Source organism: Solanum dulcamara, chromosome 7 (genome assembly GCF_947179165.1).
Source record: "Solanum dulcamara chromosome 7, daSolDulc1.2, whole genome shotgun sequence".
Taxonomy (NCBI): domain Eukaryota; kingdom Viridiplantae; phylum Streptophyta; class Magnoliopsida; order Solanales; family Solanaceae; genus Solanum; species Solanum dulcamara.
The window spans coordinates 24,823,440-24,843,942 of NC_077243.1; the positions used below are offsets into that span (position 1 = coordinate 24,823,440).

At 38.1% G+C, this 20,503-nt stretch overlaps 1 long non-coding RNA gene across 1 annotated transcript; it reads left to right on the forward strand.

Moving 5' to 3' along the window:
• Window positions 1-641: 641 nt before the first annotated feature.
• Window positions 642-19,499, forward strand: LOC129896049 (uncharacterized). The gene is made up of 5 exons (XR_008767907.1): window positions 642-719; window positions 2,453-2,699; window positions 2,881-2,950; window positions 18,396-18,529; window positions 19,296-19,499. It is a non-coding gene; the product is annotated as an uncharacterized LOC129896049 (long non-coding RNA).
• Window positions 19,500-20,503: the final 1,004 nt, after the last annotated feature.

Consider the following 20,503-nt stretch of genomic DNA (forward strand, 5'->3'; position numbering starts at 1 on the left):
AGATCGGAGTTTGATTTGTTGGCCTATGAACTTTCTTCTTCGAGTTAGATTGTTGATTGAAATTGTTCACCTATTTGTCTCTTTATTTTAAGTCTTCCGCTGATTGAATAAATGAACGGATGTATGACCAGACTATGTGGTTCGCTTGGAAGTCAGAAATGATTTCTGAATGCTGGTCACGTCTAGGGTACCCTCCTAGGACGTGACAATTACATTCATCAAATAGATTTACTGGTCTATTCAAATGATAAACCAGCAAAATAATTGTATTCATATACATTTTGTATTCACATGTAGGTATCATTTGAATTCAAATATAATATAACATTATATTTATTTGCACCTATATTCAATTGTAAGCACCATTTTTGTATTCAAATATAAGTGCAACGCATATTGCAAATTATTCTTTCATTATTTAATTGGTATCTACACAAAAAATTATTCTTACCTCATTCTCTATTTTTATATTTAAATGACAGTATCAGATATTATTATTATTTATTATTATTATATAGAAAAGCCATGATAGGACGATCAGGGTATATTTGTAAATCTCTCTTCATGTAAGGCTAAAATGGTAATTCCAAGCGATTTGTTAAAAGCTCTAGAAGAATCTATTTCTTTCCCATCTCAAACCAAAATGAAAACACAGAGCACTTGTTAGAACTCATTTGCCAACATCAAAAGTTCTCTTCTTCTCATCTGGGTGTAGCCAGGTTCCTTTCAATTTCTTCTTCATTTCTATAACAACCTTTATTTTTTCAACTTTCAGTCTTTCTTAAATGTATTTTTGATTTTTGTGTTTCTGTAAAGAAAAAAAAACATTCAACACTTCCTCCCATTCTTCCATCAATAAAAAAATCAGTGAATTTTTTCATCCTGCTTTCTCTCTACAATTCTCCAGCATCATTTTTTCCTCTGATGTTGAGGAATTCATTGTTCAAAGTGTGAACAATTTGTGTTGCTGAGGTTTTAAAACAATCTTTGTTGTATTAGTGCACTTTCGTACCATTTTGTTCTTTAGATTTTCTGTGTGTCTGAATTTAGATACTCAGGTGCAAGCCTGTGAGAAGTATTGCAAATTCTATATCAGTGTCCCTTTTAGTTTTATGCCCCATTCTTCTTCTTCTTTTTCCTTCTAATAAAGTGCACAATATTTCATTTCAACTGTCGCTAACTTAGTTTAAGAATTGATGCACCTAATAAAATGTTTGAAAGTATGCTTAGGGATTTTGAATTTGAAATGGACTTGCAACCGGGGAGAACAAAACTAGAACATCTACTGGTCATAGGTTCAAGTTGTGCAATCGGACATAGATGCTTGCATCAGGGTAGGTTGCCTATATTACACCCCCTTAGGGTGCGGAGAGGCCCTTCCCCGAACTCTGTGTATACAAAATGCTTCGTACACCAAGCTACGATTCTGCTACTGTAGTAGCAATAGATGAGTCACAAGCTGTGAAATATAATTGTGGGAAGTTAAAAGATGGAAGCTTTAGTGGATGATTTCCACATAGAAACAAGAATGTGAAAACTGAAATTATGTGATTTTCTTAATGGTTTTCAAAATGCATTCAAAGTAGTACAAGAAGGAAGTGTTATTTTTCAACCAGACTCTTATAGTTGAATCTATAGTGCATCAATCATATGTAAACAATTAACTGAAGAATAAATCTGAAGTACAGCGAAGACAGGTCTACCTCGATAGAATAAACTAATGACATTAGAGTACCTTCGTCTGGCAAACCCCAAAAATTTGTATCAGTGTTATTAGTATCTTCAAGATATTCTTACTCACATGGTATTATGGCTAAGACATTGAATACTGTACTATATTAAAAATGAAAAATTTACCTGTCGATATAACAGAGATTGGAACTGAAAATCTACCAAAAAATTAAGGTTGCATTCTTGGAATTAGTCCTAGGTTGAACTCCCAGATATTAATCAAATGATCAAAAGACCAGTATCAATAGCAGTTGTTTGCAACAATGAAAAAAATATATGCATGAAAGAAGGTAAATTAAGATATTCAGAATAGTCATAGAGGTAAAAGCACCCAAATTATCACATGAGAAGAAGGGCCTCTCATTAGTTATAACTATATCCTAAAGCTTTGGAATCTATAGTCACATCACGTATGTTGAAATTGACTTATTTAATATATAAACAATAGAGGATAGTAACTATCTCAAAAAACAATTAAAGGATAGTAACTTTTCATCCATGAATCTCATATTTGAGAATATCATTGTCGTTTTTATAGGACCTTCATTTAGATAATCCGGGGAGATATGCATTATGCTTACTTTTTCTCCTTTTGCAATTTAGAATCTCTGCATCTCAAAGTACAAGTGATGTTTAATCTTTTGATGGACTTCATCTGTGGTGAGTACAAGTGATGTTTAATCTTTTGATGGACTTCATCTGTGGTGATATTAATTGGCAGGCTTTAGGTGCTTATGTTGATGATGATAATGTGAAGAAGTGTCTGGCAGAGAAGCATGGAGGGCACTTTGTTAATGAATTGAAGTAAAAGAATGATTTGAGAAATCGCCTCATGAAAAATGTCGTTAGGCTTCAAATAGTGTATGGGGCGCAGATTAAGATTTCGTTTTTGACACTCCTTTCAAAGAATCTGTTGGCAACAGATTACATAAGTTTGGGGTATATGGTAGCACATAATTGCTGCAAAGGTAATTTTGTAACCTCATATCATCAATATTTTATTCAATCTTTTCTTGAATAATTACCATATCAATGTAGGCAACAAACTTGCCAAAGCTATATGAAGTACTTCATTAGCTCGCATTCTAAAACATTCTTTTTAGGCTTCATATAGTGAATGGCGCACATACTAAGCATTTCTTTTGGCAGTGCTTTCGAAGAATCTGTTGGCAATAGATTACTTAGGTTTGGGGAATAATACCACATAATTGCTCCAAAGGTAATTCTCAACCTCATATCATTTATATCGTGTTCAACTTTTTCTTGAATAATTACCATATCAATATATGGCAACAAATTTGTTAACCTTGCAAGCTACCAAGGTTGAAAAGAGGTTATAGTATTGTTATAAGTTGTTAAAAGTAGTTAAGAGTTTGTTAGCAGGTTGTTATGGGTAGTTAAAATGTAGTTAAATGTCAACTTGTATAAGAGTATAATTACTGTACATATACAAGTTGAAGTATAAGGTAATACACTGATGAATAATAAAATACAACTTGTCATTTGGCAAGATATTTTCTTCTCTCTCTATATGTTTTTGCTCTCTCTTCTCTCTACAACTCTCTTCTTCATTTCTCTGTATATTCTACTTTCTTCTTCCTTCTTTCATCTTCTTCTTCTTCATCTGGCATCTTGCCCCTTTCTCTTCCAGGTCTAACTCCTTTGATGGAGTTATCATGGTATCAGAGCCTACAAGGATCGTAGGGTAGAAGAAGAAGATTACAATCGGAGGTCTATACTCCAATAGAAGAAGTCAAACTGTGAGCTAGGGTTTAAGCTGTCAATAGATATGTACACAGCTGAGACTACGTCCGGATCTATGGAAACTGGTGATGTAAACCTAAACGGAGCACATGCAACCGCTGGTCCAACCGGCTTTGAATCTCCAATTGTAGGACACAATCACCCTCTATATCTCCATCCGAATGATACTCCAGGTAGCTCTCTAATCTCCCTTCAGCTCATAGGTTCGGAAAACTATGCTGTTTGGAGTAGGTCTATGCGCATTGGATTATTAGGGAAAGGCAAATTAGGCTTTGTTGATGGACGGTTTCCTAAGTCTCAGTTTGCACCTGAGTTGTTTGACATCTGGGAAAAGTGTAATGCTGTGGTTTTGTCCTGGATAATGAATGTTGTTACACCTGGATTGTTGAGTAGTATTGTTTATGCTGGTGATGCATACAAGGTCTGGAGTGATCTGAAAGAGAGATTTGACAAAATCAATGGTGCACATGTGTTTCAACTGCACAAGGAAATTCATAGTTTCACTCAAGGAACTATGACTATTACAGAATACTACACACATCTGAGAGGGCTGTGGAATGAGTTTGATTCTATCATGCCATGCCCAGGGTGTTCGTGTGCTGAATCAAAGAGGTTCCAAGAACACTTTGAGTACCAGAGACTGCTTGAGTTTCTTATGGGACTGAATGAGTCCTATTCAGCTGCTAGAGGTCAGATATTGATGCAAAATCCAATTCCCAACCTAAACAAAGCTTACTCTCTAATAGTAGATCATGAAAGCCAAAGAAACCTAGCAAGTTCATGTCATGAAAGTGTCACCTCAAAAATGGTTGAAAGTACTGCTCTATTCAGTAAAAATAGGGGAAATGGTCCTAATCAGGGTGGCACCTTTGGCCATTAACCAGGAGGTGATGGCAACCCAGGAAGAGGGCACTATGACAACCAATACAAGCCACAAAAATTCCAGAAGTCAACTATTGTGTGTGAGGTCTGTGGCTAAAGGGGACACTCTAAGGAACAACGTTTTAAAGTGAAAGGCTATCCAGCTGGATGGAAGTCAAAGAAGAAGAGGGAACAATTCAATTCAAATGCATATGCTAATCAAGCTGAGGTTACTCAAGGTAGAGATTCAAATTCCATAGGTGACACATCTTCTCCTACAGCTTTCTTCACACAGGATCAGTACAATCAGATTTTGCAGATGCTGGCCAGAGGAGGTGAAAATGGAGGAGAACACTCAGCTAAAGCAGCTACAACAGGTAGTGCTCTATCTGCTTTAGTCTCAAAATATGTAGATAAAAGCTGGATAGTTGATACTGGAGCAACAAACCATATGACCTCTAAGACTGAACTTCTAAATGACTTTCACACTATATCACCATCTGAAAGGAGACAAGTAATGTTGCCCACTGGAAATATTGTGTCAGTCTCACATGTTGGTAGTACAAACATTCTTGGGAATCAATCCATTGGAAATGTTATGTTTGTACCTGACTTCAAGTGTAACCTTCTTTCTGTATCACAGCTCACCAAAGAACTCAAATGTATGGCAACTTTCTTCCCTGACTTCTGTGTTTTCCAGGATCTCTTCAGTGGTCAGGTCAAGGGGATTGGTAAAGAGGATCAAGGGCTTTACATTCTGAAGGAAGGTGCTCCAAATGCAGAAGTCAATAATTGTTCAACTCAGTTCCAAGGTGTAGCTCCTGCAAACTCCATAAGTAGCAGTGTCATCCCAGCTAGCAGATCTGCCACAACTACTCTATGGCATCTAAGACTAGGCCATGTACTTGTAGATATAATAAAGAAATCATCCAGTATTGAAATACTAGACATTGAACATTCTACTTGTACAGTTTGCCCACTTGCTAAGCAAACTAAACTTCCCTTCCCTATAAGCTCTCATGTGTCAAATGCTGTGTTTGAACTTGTTCATTGTGACATTTGGGGTCCCTACAGGGTACCCACTCATGATGGAAAGAAATACTTTGTGACTGTAGTTGATGATTACTCCAGGTTTACTTGGATTTTTCTTATAGCTTCTAAATCTGACACAATTATGGTGTTAAGAAATTTTTTCACACAGGTTCACAACTTATTCTCTACAAATGTGAAGACTCTGAGAACTGATAATGAGAACTGATAATGGCTGTGAGTTTCTGAGTGCTACATTTCAGAATATGCTATCTACACTTGGCATTCTTCATCAGACCACCTGTGTTTATACTCCTCAACAAAATGGTGTTGCTGAGAGGAAGCATAGAACTATCCTGGAGATGGCCAGGGCACTCAGGTTCCAATCCTATGTCCCTCTGAAATTCTGGGGTGAGTGTGTCACTACTGCAGTCTATCTCCTTAACAGAATCCCCTCCAAACTCCTTCAGTTCAAAACTCCTTTTGAAATGCTTCATTTACATCCTCCTTCCTTAGCTCACATTAAAATCTTTGGTTGCCTTTGCTATGCCACAGCCCCACACATCCATGACAAATTCTCTCCTAGAGCCATACCAGCTGTCCTTATGGGATACTCCTCATAAAAAAAAGGGGTACCTCCTGTTTGATCTTCACTCCAAATCCTTCTTTGTAAACAGACATGCAGTGTTCAAAGAAGATATTTTCCCTTTCAAGGATCTCCAAGTCTCCTCTAATCCTTTATTCCCAGTCCTCACACTTCTAGACACCTCTTATTCCTCTCCACAGCCACACTTTGAGTCCATCCAACCACATTTACCTCCTGCATCACCTCCTGAGTTACTATCTCAGCCTCCTTCCCTTCCTGTCCCACCCAGAAAATCCTCCAGACCCAGTAAGCCACCATCTTGGCTTCAAGACTTTATCACCACCTCTACAGGCAACTTTTGTCTCTATCCTATTGCAGCACACATATCCTACTCTCATGTCTCTCCTTCTTACAGCTCTTGTCTAGCTGCTTACTCAGCCATCACTGAACCTACATCCTATAAAATTGCCTCTCTTGATCCTCAATGGGTTCAGGCAATGCAGTTGGAAATTGATGCTTTGGAGGCTAATCATACCTGGTCTCTGGTTGATTTACCCCCGGCAAGAGACCTATTGGCTGTAAGTGGGTGTACAAAATCAAGTATAAATCCACAGGTGAAGTTGAGAGGCTGAAAGCTAGACTGGTGGCCAAAGGTTTCAACCAACAAGAAGGCCTCGACTACAGTGAAACCTTCAGTCCAGTTGCCAAAATGGTTACTGTCAGAGCTGTTGTGGCCCTTACTGCCTCTAGGGGGTGGTTCATTCACCAAATGAATGTCCACAATGCATTTCTCAATGGGGACCTGCTGGAAGAGGTCTATATGACCATCCCTGATGGGTTTGCTAGACAGGGGGAGTCTAATACCAAGGTCTGCAAACTCCACAAGTCCTTGTATGGACTCAAACAAGCTCCCAGGCAGTGGAACTTGAAGCTGACTGAGGCCTTACTGAAGCTGGGATTCCATCAAAGCCACTATGACTACTCCTTATTCACCAGGCAAGTTGATAGTGATATACTTGTTGTACTGGTATATGTGGATGACTTACTGGTTACAGGTAGCAACACTGGTCTAGTAGAGGACACAAAATGAGGACTACAAAAGCAATTCAAAATGAAAGACTTAGGTGAGTTGAAGTTCTTTCTAGGCATATAATGTGCTAGATCTAGTCAAGGAATTCACATGTCTCAGAGAAAATATGCACTGGAACTGATTGCTGAATGTGGGCTAGGAGGAGCTAAACCTGCAGGAACACCATTAGAACAAAACAAGAAGCTGACATCAGTGAAATATGATGAACACTTATCACATGAAGACAGAGTTGATGACCAACAACTGCAGTGTCACGACCCAAAAACTGAGGTCATGATGACACACATCTCAAAACTCAATCTGATGTGTAACCCTAAAAATAAAATTCATACAAGACTTCCAAAGAGGAAAGTGATTCCACGATTTAAATAAAAAGAAAAAAAAAACAATGAAGAAATTATCCCAAAACCTGGTGTCATAAGTATAAAGAGCATCTAATACAAGGTTCGAATCTGAAGATACAACATAAGTCTCTGAATGATACAAAAGACTGAAAAATAAAGATAGACTAGTGACGATCCGAATTCTGGGACCTCACCACTAATCTGAGAATTACACAATCCGCTAGAATATTAACTGCCACGTGGGGTACCCCGACTAGTATCTGCATCAAAAAGGGACACAGAAGTAGGGGTGAGTACAATTCACATGTACTCAGTAGGTTTTAGCTGACTGAGTATAAGGAATTAATCAAACCTATGAAATAAACTAAGGAACGCTTCCACCTGCATATAGAAAAGTCCCACTTCGGCATCGGTGCCGCCAGTTTATATATATAGTGGCACGAATAAAGTATAATAACAACTCATAATCACAATTAATCAAATAATTCAAGCAGCACAAATGTCAATGCAATGCAATGCAATATGATGATGCAATGATGTGGTGGTACGGTGGAATCAAGACTGTCGCACAGCCTGTCGTATACACCTGCCGAGCTGTGCTACCAAGCAGGACCCATGGGGGTCTCGCAGACCATATACCTCAATCACAATATCTCATTATCCTTGCCACCTCCTCGTGGTCAAGGGATCACAATGCATCCACTACCCTGCCGGAAAACTGCCTCGGTCAGGGACTCAAGATACAAAGGTTAGGATCACAATGCATCCACTACCCTGCCGGAAAACTGCCTCGGTCAGGGACTCAAGATACAAAGGTTGGGATCACAATGTATCCACTACCCTGCCGGAAAACTGCTTCGGTCAGGGACTCAAGATACAAAGGTTGGGATCACAATGCATCCACTACCCTGCCGGAAAACTGCCTCGGTCAAGGACTCAAGATACAAAGGTTTAAAGGTGTTTCATTTTCTTTCTCAAAAAGAATTTCCATATTTCTCAACTTCCCATGTTTCATGATATGATGAATGAGGATGAATGCATCAAAACACATATGCATGGAAGTAATAATCAACTCACATGTGGTATAAGGTTCAAAGTTCTCAAAACTTAACCTACACATGATATTCACCCTCAATAAATAGTAACGGGAAGAACACACTTTCATTTAAATATTCACCCCTTTCTCAACAATATTTCAATACTCAAGTATGCTCAAAACCCCCAACTCAATCTCTCAGGCGGCATCACAAGACAAATAATATACTCAAGCCTCTCTCTTAGGCAAATCATAATTCACATGCTCTCAAAGCAAATAAGATAACAAATAAGGCCCCCACACGGGCTATGTAATACAAATAAACCCCGTCACGGCAACACATTAATAAATAAGCCTCCACACGGACATCACAATATATATAACATTCTCAACTCATACTACAACCCCATCCCAAAGTCTATAACATATGAATGATTAATTACCCCATCTCAATCTCAAAGAAAGATAGCCAAACCTACCTCAATTGCCGAAACCGCACTCGAATACCTCCACCGGACAAGTAACTCTCGAATTCAGCGCTCGGAATGACAACCCACTATCAACAATGAAACATACACGTCACAAGGAGTCCAATGACACCCATATTGATAGGTTTCGGAACCGGGGGTAAAATGGTCCAAAAATTAACTATTTTCGAAAAGGGTCAAATCTGTAAATTTATTGAACAATCCCATTCTATTGGTAATAAGGAACTCATGGTTGAAAAACCCATAAAAATAGAGCTCAAAACGAGTTGGAAATCACAATTTTCCTTAAATTCGGATTAGGGAAGAAACAAGGATTTTTGGGGTTTGAAACTAAAATTTAAGAGTTAAAATCGTCAAAAACTTAATGAAAAAGGAAGGTTTTAGGTCAAAAATCACTTACCCAACACTTTGCCTCGAAAATCTCTTCTCAAATCACCTCAAGGAGTTCAAGAACTCAAACAAATGTTGAAAAATATTGAAATGAGAAGAAAGGGGCATTTTCTGCCCAAAAAGTTACTGTTCACGCGTGTTACTGTTCACGCGTGTTACTGTTCACGCGTGTTTTGTACAAATTTACGAAAATCACCCTCAAGGTCATTACAATATCCACCACTAAAAAGGATGTTCGTCCTCGAACATAAGATAAAATAAAGTACCTGGGGTCTCAAAAAGCTGAGGGTATCGAGCCTGCATATCAGACTCTAACTCCCAAGTCGCCTCCTCAGCAGGCCGATGCTGCCACTGCACCTTGACCGAAGCGACCTCCTTGGTCCTGAGTCTACGAAGCCGCCTATCTAGAATAACTGTCGGCTCCTCCTCATAAGTCAAATCCGGACTCAACTCTACCGCATCATAAGAAATCACATGAGACTCATCCGGTATGTACTTGCGAAGCATGGAAACATGAAACACCGGATGGACAGCTGACAATTTAGGGGGTAAGGCCAACTTATACGCCACTCCACCTACTCTCCTCAGGATTTCAAACGGGCCAACAAACCTTGGGCTAAGCTTGCCCTTCTTTCCGAACCTCATCACACCCTTCATGGGCGATATTTTAAGCCACACGCAATCACCCACCATGAACTCTAAGGGACGAACCCTCCTATCAGCATAACTCTTCTGACGACTCTGAGCTGTCAATAGTCGACCCTGAATCAAACGTACCCGCTCCACAGCATCCCTAAGTAAGTCAGTATCCAATGCATCAACCGCAACAGAATCAAACCATCCAATGGGTGATCGACACCTACGACCTTACAATGCCTCAAATGGTGCCATTTGAATGCTGGAGTGATAACTGTTATTATAGGCAAACTCTGCTAAGGGCAAGTGTTGGTCCCATCGGGCACCAAAATCAATCACACAGGCCCTAAGCATATCCTCCAACACCTGAATAGTCCGTTCAGACTGACCATCGGTTTGGGGATGAAATGCTGAACTCATCTCTAGTCGCGTACCCAAACCACGCTGTAATGCCTTCCAAAAGTGAGAGGTGAACACTGAACCCCGATCCGATACAATAGAGATAGGCACCCCATGCAGCCTAACAATCTCACGAAGATAGATCCTAGCTAACTGATCCGCATTGTAGCTAGTCTTCACCGGAAGGAAATGAGCTGATTTGGTCAATCGATCCACAATCACCCAGACAGAGTCATACTTACCCAATGCCATGGGTAATCCAGACACGAAGTCCATAGTGATACGCTCCCATTTCCACTCAGGAATGGGCATCCTTTGCATAGGACCACCCGATTTCTGATGCTCATACTTCACTTGTTGGCAATTTAAACACTTAGCCACAAAATCAATAATGTCTCTCTTCATGCCACACCATTAATAGTGTTGTTTCAAGTCATGAAACATCTTTGCCACTCCCGGGTGAATCGAATACTTGGAACAATGAGCCTCCTCCAATATCATACGTACCCATTCACTAACCTTGGGCACACAAATGCGACCATTAATCCTCAAAACTCCTTCCGAATCAAGAGAGGCTGATTTTGCTTCACCACTTAACACTTTGTCTCGAATGGCCCTCAACTTTTCATCTTCAAACTGGTGTGTACGAATCTGGTCCATCAAAGTAGACCTAGCCTCCACCAAGGCCAAAATACCATGATGTGTAGAAATATCAAGTCGGACCAACTGTCTAGCCAATGACTGAACCTCCAATGCCAAAGGCCTCTCCACAGCCTTAAGAAAGGCCAAACTACCCATGCTAGATGCTTTGCGACTCAGGGCATCCGCTACCACATTAGCTTTTCCCGGATGATAAAGTATGGTAATGTCATAGTCTTTCAATAACTCTAACCACCTACGCTGCCGCATGTTCAGATTCGGCTGAGAAAAGATATACTTAAGGCTACGGTGGTCAGTATAGACCTCGCAATGCACTCCATAGAGATAATGCCTCTACAACTTCAGAACAAACACCACCGCTGCTAACTCTAAGTCGTGGGTAGGATAGTTCTTCTCATGTACCTTCAACTGTCGAGAAGCATAAGCTATAACTCTACCTTTTTGCATCAATACACCACCCAAACCGACTCCCGAAGCATCACAAAACACAATAAATGCCACGCCCTCCTCGGGTAAGGCTAGAATAGGTGCTGAAGTCAATAATTCCTTGAGCTTTTGAAAGCTCGCCTCACACTCATCAGTCCACTGAAATGCCACGGTCTTTTGAGTTAGCCTAGTCAATGGGGGCTGCAATAAAAGAGAATCCTTGAATAAACCGACGATAGTAGCCTGCCAACCCAATAAAACTCCGAATCTCGGTAACCAAAGTAGGCCTAACCCAATCACGAACCGCTGCAACTTTGGCTGGATCAACCATAATACCATCCTTGGTCACTATATGACCCAAGAATGTCACGGACTCAAGCCAAAACTCACATTTGGAGAATTTTGCATACAACTTCTCCTCTCTCAATCTCTGAAGGACTGTCCTCAGGTGCCTAACATGATCCGCCTCATTCTTGGAATAAACCAAGATGTCATCAATAAACACGATCACAAACGAGTCCAAATAAGGTCGAAATACCCGGTTCATCAACTCCATAAAAGCAGCCGGGGCATTAGTCAACCCGAAGGACATAACCACAAACTCATAATGCCCATAACGAGTCCTGAATGCAGTCTTCGGGATATCAGATTCCCGAACTCTCAACTGATGGTAACCCGACCTCAAATCAATCTTTGATAACACCGATGCACCTTGAAGCTGGTCAAATAAATCATCAATGTGAGGGAGAGGATACTTGTTCTTGATAGTGACTTTGTTCAACTGTCGATAGTCAATACACATCCTCATAGTACCATCTTTCTTCTTCACAAATAAAACCGGTGCACCCCACGGTGATACACTAAGTCTAATAAACCCTTTCTTCAACAAATCTTCCAATTGTTCTTTCAACTCTTTCAATTCTGCCGGAGCCATCCGATAAGAAGAAATAGAGATGGGTTTAGTGTCATGCTCCAAATCAATCACAAAATCGATATCACGGTCAGGAGGAACTCCCGGCAAGTCTGTAGGAAATACATCCATAAACTCTCTCACCACCCTCGTAGTCTCTATATGAGATGACTCCGTGGTGAGATCACGTACATGAGCCAAATAAGACAAACAACCCTTATCCATCAAGCGACGAGTACGAATATAAGATATCACCCCCTTAGGATACGAACTCGGATTACCCTTCCATACTAAGCTAGGTAAATCGGGATAAGCTAAGGTCACGGTCTTTGCATAACAATCTAATATAGCATGATAAGAAGATAACCAGTCCATACCCAATATCACATCAAAATCAAGCATGTCTAGTAAAATCAAGTCTGCACGGGTCTCTCTACCCGAAAATATCACCAAACATCCCTTGTATACCCGATCCACTACTAAAGATTCACCTATTGGGGTAGAAATAGTAATAGGCACAATAAGGGACTCACTCACATAATCAATACCCACATCGAAATAAATCGACACATAAGAATAGGTAGACCCTGGGTCAAATAATACTGACGTAAAATGATGGCAAACCAGAACAATACATGTAATAACCACATCAGAGGCCTCTGCCTCAAATTTACCTAGTATAGCATAGCATAATTAATGGTCACCCTTAGCTTGTGAACTACTACAACCACCACCTCGAGTACTCCATAAAGCACCTCAAACAACTAAAACTGGTGTATTGCAGACAACTTGTGACCCTGGCTAAATAGAAGAAGAATCACATATTTGCCCCTTATTCAAACTCACCATCACAAAACAACCTAAGTAAACTACTCCCAACTCATCATAGGAGGACCGACAGGTCTATGAGCAAGAACAGACCTCTATCACTTCTTAGCCATTCCCGCAATTATAAAAAGAAATAAGACATTCCATGTGCCTTCAAGATACCCAATTTTGAACAACCTGTCCTGACACTTGGTCAAAAAGATATAAGCCTTCCCAACAGTGATAACCTCAAACTTGGGAGACAATACCCTGACGAATCTCTCCAAATCTCTTTTGCTCCTAAGTAAACATAGCAACGCTAGAAGACATAGGTGGAACCACAGATCTCAAAGGAATCCAAAGTGGGCTAATTAGATATCTAAAATTTGAAATCTAACTATCAAAGTCTAACCGACCATCTTCCATACTTTTTTTTTGTTGCTCCACATCTTCATACTCATAATCAGGCTCGAATAGGCATCACTAAATCATCCTTAAGCAAGAGCCGATATTTCGAACCCGACAGTTACTTTTAATGCGGAAGGAATAGATCAGAGGTAAATAACACTTGATATGAATAAATCGCACGAAGGGAGTAAAAAGAAAGAAATTCTCCTATTAAGTATCTTGTAGCCTCTCGAAGATAAGTACGGACGTCTACGTACCGATCCGCAAGACTCTACTAGACACCCTGCTCTTTAACTTATAAGACCGGTGAACCTAGTGCTCTGATACCAATTGTCACGACCCAAAAACTGAGGTCATGATGACACACATCTCAAAACTCAATCTGATGTGTAACCCTAAAAATAAAATTCATACAAGACTTCCAAAGAGGAAAGTGATTCCACGATTTAAATAAAAAGAAAAAAAAACAATGAAGAAATTATCCCAAAACCTGGTGTCATAAGTATAAAGAGCATCTAATACAAGGTTCGAATCTGAAGATACAACATAAGTCTCTGAATGATACAAAAGACTGAAAAATAAAGATAGACTAGTGACGATCCGAATTCTGGGACCTCACCACTAATCTGAGAATTACACAATCCGCTAGAATATTAACTGCCACGTGGGGTACCCCGACTAGTATCTGCATCAAAAAGGGACACAGAAGTAGGGGTGAGTACAATTCACATGTACTCAGTAGGTTTTAGCTGACTGAGTATAAGGAATTAATCAAACCTATGAAATAAACTAAGGAACGCTTCCACCTGCATATAGAAAAGTCCCACTTCGGCATCGGTGCCGCCAGTTTATATATATAGTGGCACGAATAAAGTATAATAACAACTCATAATCACAATTAATCAAATAATTCAAGCAGCACAAATGTCAATGCAATGCAATGCAATATGATGATGCAATGATGTGGTGGTACGGTGGAATCAAGACTGTCGCACAGCCTGTCGTATACACCTGCCGAGCTGTGCTACCAAGCAGGACCCATGGGGGTCTCGCAGACCATATACCTCAATCACAATATCTCATTATCCTTGCCACCTCCTCGTGGTCAAGGGATCACAATGCATCCACTACCCTGCCGGAAAACTGCCTCGGTCAGGGACTCAAGATACAAAGGTTAGGATCACAATGCATCCACTACCCTGCCGGAAAACTGCCTCGGTCAGGGACTCAAGATACAAAGGTTGGGATCACAATGTATCCACTACCCTGCCGGAAAACTGCTTCGGTCAGGGACTCAAGATACAAAGGTTGGGATCACAATGCATCCACTACCCTGCCGGAAAACTGCCTCGGTCAAGGACTCAAGATACAAAGGTTTAAAGGTGTTTCATTTTCTTTCTCAAAAAGAATTTCCATATTTCTCAACTTCCCATGTTTCATGATATGATGAATGAGGATGAATGCATCAAAACACATATGCATGGAAGTAATAATCAACTCACATGTGGTATAAGGTTCAAAGTTCTCAAAACTTAACCTACACATGATATTCACCCTCAATAAATAGTAACGGGAAGAACACACTTTCATTTAAATATTCACCCCTTTCTCAACAATATTTCAATACTCAAGTATGCTCAAAACCCCCAACTCAATCTCTCAGGCGGCATCACAAGACAAATAATATACTCAAGCCTCTCTCTTAGGCAAATCATAATTCACATGCTCTCAAAGCAAATAAGATAACAAATAAGGCCCCCACACGGGCTATGTAATACAAATAAACCCCGTCACGGCAACACATTAATAAATAAGCCTCCACACGGACATCACAATATATATAACATTCTCAACTCATACTACAACCCCATCCCAAAGTCTATAACATATGAATGATTAATTACCCCATCTCAATCTCAAAGAAAGATAGCCAAACCTACCTCAATTGCCGAAACCGCACTCGAATACCTCCACCGGACAAGTAACTCTCGAATTCAGCGCTCGGAATGACAACCCACTATCAACAATGAAACATACACGTCACAAGGAGTCCAATGACACCCATATTGATAGGTTTCGGAACCGGGGGTAAAATGGTCCAAAAATTAACTATTTTCGAAAAGGGTCAAATCTGTAAATTTATTGAACAATCCCATTCTATTGGTAATAAGGAACTCATGGTTGAAAAACCCATAAAAATAGAGCTCAAAACGAGTTGGAAATCACAATTTTCCTTAAATTCGGATTAGGGAAGAAACAAGGATTTTTGGGGTTTGAAACTAAAATTTAAGAGTTAAAATCGTCAAAAACTTAATGAAAAAGGAAGGTTTTAGGTCAAAAATCACTTACCCAACACTTTGCCTCGAAAATCTCTTCTCAAATCACCTCAAGGAGTTCAAGAACTCAAACAAATGTTGAAAAATATTGAAATGAGAAGAAAGGGGCATTTTCTGCCCAAAAAGTTACTGTTCACGCGTGTTACTGTTCACGCGTGTTTTGTACAAATTTACGAAAATCACCCTCAAGGTCATTACATGCAGCACCCTGAAAGGTACCAAAGACTTGTGGGGAGACTCTTGTATCTCACTATGACTAGACCTGACATAGCTTTCCCAGTCCAGGTGTTGAGTCAATATATGCACAATCCTAAGGAGTCACATATGGAATCTGCACTGAGAGTTGTCAGGTACCTCAAGGAAGCTTCAGGCCTTGGGCTATTAATGCCATCTCAAAGTACAAATACTTTGACTGCCTACTGTGATTCTGACTGGGGTGCTTGTCTGGAAACAAGAAGATCTGTCACTGGATACCTAGTAAAGTTTGGTGGATCACTAATTTCCTGGAAATCAAAAAAAAAGAGACAGTATCAAGAAGCTCAGCAGAGGCTGAGTTTAGAAGTATGGCCAACTGTGCAGCTGAGGTCACCTGACTGGTAAGTCTGTTTAAAGAGCTAGGAGTTCAGATTGATCTGCCTGTTAACATGGTCTGTGATAGCAAGGCTGCTATTCAAATTGCTGCAAATCCCATCTTTCATGAGAGAACCAAACATATCGATATAGATTGTCATTTTGTAAGGGAAAGAATCTGCCAAGGATTGCTGAAAACCAAATTCATACATACAAAAGACCAGCTAGCAGATATACTTACCAAGAGTTTAGGAAAATCTCAACATCAACAGTTACTAAACCAGCTTGGAGTTATGAACCTCTTCAAACCATGAGCTTGAGGAGGAGTGTTAACCTTGCAAGCTACCAAGGTTGAAAAGAGGTTATAGTATTGTTATAAGTTGTTAAAAGTAGTTAAGAGTTTGTTAGCAGGTTGTTATGGGTAGTTAAATGTCAACTTGTATAAGAATATAAATACTGTACATATACAAGTTGAAGTATAAGGTAATACACTGATGAATAATAAAATACAACTTGTCATTTGGCAAGATATTTTCTTCTCTCTCTATACGTCTCTGCTCTCTCTTCTCTCTACAACTCTCTTCTTCATTTCTCTGTATATTCTACTTTCTTCTTCCTTCTTTCATCTTCTTCTTCTTCATCTGGCATCTTGCCCCTTTCTCTTCCAGGTCTAACTCCTTTGATGGAGTTATCAAAATTTACCAAAGTTGTTTGAAGCATTTCATCATCCTGCTCTGGAAATCATTTTTTTATATATATATATATTCTATAATTTTACTTAAGTTGCCTTTCAAATTTAATGTTTTGCGATATCAGTCTTGAACATTATGACTGGACACTTTTCTCTCTTGCGTTGTCCCATCTTTTCAGATATTCTTCAATTTTGGTTCAACTCTTCTCCGGTGATATGCAGTTATTAGATGTTCTTTATTTATTTACTCATCCGTTCCTCACAAAAAAGAAACCCTAATCCTTATGTCTTGTTCTGTTCTATAATTCATTGGCTTCCACCCCAAAAGCAGGTTATATGAAATTACATACGGGTTCTTAAAGTAGTATCTGAATTGTTGATTAGATCTTACTGATTTTTTATACTTGCAAATTGTGTAATGTCACATTTATAATTGTTTCTTCTAGATTTGCAAAATTCATATGTTGAGAAATAAATGTGAAGTTTTGATATATTTATTGAGCTGCTAATAAGTTAACATGAGTTATTTGGAAAATGGAACTTGATTGTTTCCCAATCCTTAAAACTATTCCTACGTTTTTTAATTCTTTTATATCCTGAAATATATTTTGCAATTGTTGGTTCACTTTTCAGTATAAAGATGAAATTAAAATACCTCAAAAATTTATTATAGAACTTTCCAGAGACCGTGAGTACATACGTAACACGATAAGATAATTTTTTTCTGTTGTTACTTTCAAAATGAACAGTTCAAATATTTGTGTTATTTTTTATTTTTCATACAACTTTCATATCTTGATTTTGATACTAATCTGTTGAAGTGAAGGCTCTATTTGTGTTTGTGCACGCAAACACTTTTGTGCACGCAAACACACGTGTTTGTGTATTAGAAAAATAAATGGTCTAACTATCAGTACGGCAAAATCATTGAATAACTATTGAGCGATGTATAAGACGTAAATTTTTATTTAGACATTTCCTTTTTCTGTTAGACTTTAGACTTAGTATAATTGAGGCTACAATGAAGGGGAAACTCGCCTGTCTTTGCTCAATAGACACAACAACTTCTTCTGCATGCTATTTGAAAGTAGTTGGCTTATGTGTCAGTTATATTATAAATCACCATGTGGGTTGATATTATGTTTTAGTTCAATTTCAAACATGTATTTCATATTAAGATGAAACACTAAAGATGAGATGAAAATAAATATGTTCAACTTGTCCTATTTTCAGGGAACGAGCAGTGGCTGCAACATTCACAGTTTTGTTGAGAGGAGTTGCGCCTTCTTTGGCTTCATTTAGCTGGACTGAGTCTGAAAGTTTATCTAGAGGTTGGATTATGAAATTGCTCGTTGTTCCAGCGGTAGGTTGGTATCTTATACTTATCTTTATTACTGTTGTTGCTAAAGTTTGTGTCATTTGAGAATGCCTAATTGGTGAGATCAAACTTTTTGATTTGGATGTTGATGCTACATCCTTGTACTTAGAGAAGACTTACCAAAAAGTTGTTTGACTACAGTATTGGGCAGCTTCAGTGCTATTAGATAAAAATGATTGTTGGCATTTGAATTAGTTCTAACATGTGTAGCAATGAAAAGAGAATGTCATAAAGCTTGACTTGGTCTCTTATGCCAAAAATGCATTATTTATTATCAAGTGCACTTTTGAACCTGAATGCCCAGGAAAAACTCCCCTATCGTTGCTTAGTAGACACATGCTATTTGGAAGTATCTGACTTATGTATCAGTAATATTATAAATCATCATGTGTGTTGATATTCTACTTTAGCGCAATTTCAAACAAGCATGTCATATTAAGATGAAATACTAAAGATGAGGAGAAAACAAATATGTTTGAATATATAATAAAATATATAATGGGTGATAAAGCTGATGTTCTTGTTGCTTAATTCATCTCTAAACCAATCAAATATATGCCATTGCCATCATTTCTTGGAATAAGCAGTAATTATTTCATGACTAATTTGTCTTGGCTTTCACTTCCAATTTGATTTTGTTTAAGGTGCACTATTTTCCCACATGAACATTTATATGCTCGATTTTGAAGATATTGTTAAATTGTATTTCTTATTTTATATATATCTCATTTACTTTTATGTTTTGGGGATTGCAGGAAAAAAATAAAGATGAGGTCCTATTTGTGGAAGAAGAAGGATGAGTCTTTACGTAGATTAAACATAAATAAAATTATATCAGAATTTAAAATGTTGAGCACGGGAAAGAACCATCTAGTATTATACATGAATGTATTCATATGTTGTTGTATTCAGTCACAAATGCCAAATACATTATAAATAAAAGTCTTTTAACAATAGAACTTTGCATTGATCAGAATCTCAGATGTAGTATCTATCGATATAAATACAGATTATGTGTTAATAAAATAAATATAAATAGTTAGTGTTAATGATATAAACCCTTCTCAGCTACACCATATACAAAATGAGTTGTTTTTCATTGATATAAACTCATTTGCCAGTGATACGGTTACACTTTAACTCTCAATAGTAATAACTAAATAGATATTCATGATACCATATAAATACAAATACAATTGTATTGGAGGCCAACACTAAATAGTTTCACTAATAAAAACAAATCAAACATAAATAATAACTATCACTAATACTATACTTTTATGTGATACCAATACAAAATACATATAGTAATTGTAACAAATGAATACAAACACATATGGTAACAGATGAGTACAACAATTCCTTCAACTAAATTACTGATTGATTGGCGTTGTGAATAAACCTTGTCTTTCAAGGGACATGTATGTTTCATGTCAAATTCTCTAATTCTGAACATTTCAAATTTGTTGATATTTGATTCCTTCATCAACTAAGTACAACCTTTGACACATGACATATAAGGCTATAATTGCAACATAAATACAATTAAATTCATTACTAAAAAATACAAGTATACATATTTAATACAATTTAGTAAGGTGTATATAATTGTATCTTTAACCATAAGACTGATTATATTTATGTATATGAATACAAATAGAAACAATCTAATAGTCAGAGACACAATTGTATATCAATATAAATACAAATACAGATTATTTTGTTTATAAATATAAATACAAATAATCATATAGTGGCAGATACAAATGTACATAAATACAATTATCTGATAAAATTTGACTTTTCTATTCGGAATTAAAACATGATAGGATTGCATATGTATCAATGTGTAACCAAAATAATAAGTCATAAACTAAAATACAATAATCAGTATCGATGCTAAGGATTGAAAGTGAGTACTTAAGATTCACACCGAACCACTATATGTATTTAATATAGTTAC